The following is a 1,594-nucleotide window of genomic DNA, read 5'->3' as shown; positions in this document are numbered from 1 at the left end:
ATTATTGTGTGTGTGGGGGTGGCTCTCTCTCTCTCTGTGTGTGTGTGTGTGTGTGTGTGTGTGTGTGTGTGTGTGTATATATATATATATATTACGTGTGTGTATGCACGCACGTGTGTGCGTGTGGGTTTTACATGTAGGGTTAAAAAAATTTAAATAAAATAATTATCGAGAAATCTTAAGACGCTCAGTTGCCCCAATACATATTTGCTTTGTGTGTGTGTATGTGTGTGTCTATCTATCTATCTATCTATCTATCTATCTATCGATCGATCGATCGATCGATCGATCGATCGATCGATCGATCGATCGATCGATCGATCGATCGATCGATCGATCGATCGATCGATCGATCGATCGATCGATCGATCGATCGATCGATCGATCGATCGATCTATCTATCTATCTATCTATATCTATAGATATAGAATGATAGATCTATCTATATCGTATATATATATATATATATATATATATATATATATCGGTCGTCCACATTATTTCTCATCTATTCTCCAAGGTGTGTTCGCCATTCCACTCGATCAGTGCGTACGATCGAAAATATAAGGAAAGCCACCTGAAGTGGCACGCATGGGAAATCGCACCAAGTGGTTGATTTGCAAGCAAGCGGCTGGGAGCGGAGAAGAGCAGAGGGAAGATTGTCGTGCTTGGCGGCGGCGCGAGGGGCCTCGCGATCCTCTGTTGTGATGTGTTGCGCGGGGTCGCCGGTGCACCTGCGGCGCGTTGTTGTGACGCCTCCCAGCCAACAAGCGTTTTGTGCGCCATGATATAATTGGAGTTTTGTCTTTTCTTCCTCCAAGGTCGTAATTACGGCACAGTGCGGCGGCTCGCTACGCCTTTCGCCTGGCCTAATCTCGGCCGCCATCAATAGCGGCTGTCAATCACCAGCCGCACTCAGCGGAAACTTGGCTGATAACTCTTATTCTGGAGGAACATTTTCAGCAGTCACAAATATTTCTTTCAACCTGCCCTTATTTGCTAAAAAAAAAGCCATCCAAACTCCCATTTGTTGTCTTTCTGCTCAGACCATAGCAATAACAATATTGCCTTGGAGTCATCTTCTGTCATCTCTGTGCCAAGGAAGTACTACAGGTGTATGGTGAAGTGTGTAGCCAAGTTTTATTTTGATCTTTGGAAAATGAATGAATGCTTTGCCACCATTTTGTGACATCTAAAGGCAGATACAAACTTTTTCGGTGGGCTTCACTGACTCACTTTTTCTCTATTCGCAGTGCTCCATGTCTATCACCTGCCAATGGGGGTTTACTGTGCACTTTATTGTACGCTGGTCTTAAAATATGTCTTTTTTTTTTTTTGAGGCTTTAGGTGTCAAATATTCCTGTTCAAGTGGCATATTAAGTTGCTTCAATAAAGTAATATATTTCCTCCTTTCATCAGTTTTTTTCCCCTTGATGTTACAAGCATTGTCTGGTCGAGAGAGAGAGAGAGAGAGAGAGAGAGAGAGAGAGAGAGAGAGAGAGAAAATGTATGTGTGTATGCAAGCGCGTGTGTGTGCATGTATGATTCTCATGGAAGGTTCATGGCAAAAATTTGTTAAAAATCTTTTAAATAG

The sequence above is a fragment of the Hippocampus comes genome, unplaced genomic scaffold (assembly GCF_001891065.2).
Source record: "Hippocampus comes isolate QL1 unplaced genomic scaffold, H_comes_QL1_v1.1 scaffold48, whole genome shotgun sequence".
Lineage (NCBI taxonomy): Eukaryota > Metazoa > Chordata > Actinopteri > Syngnathiformes > Syngnathidae > Hippocampus > Hippocampus comes.
This window is presented reverse-complemented; position numbering follows the sequence as displayed.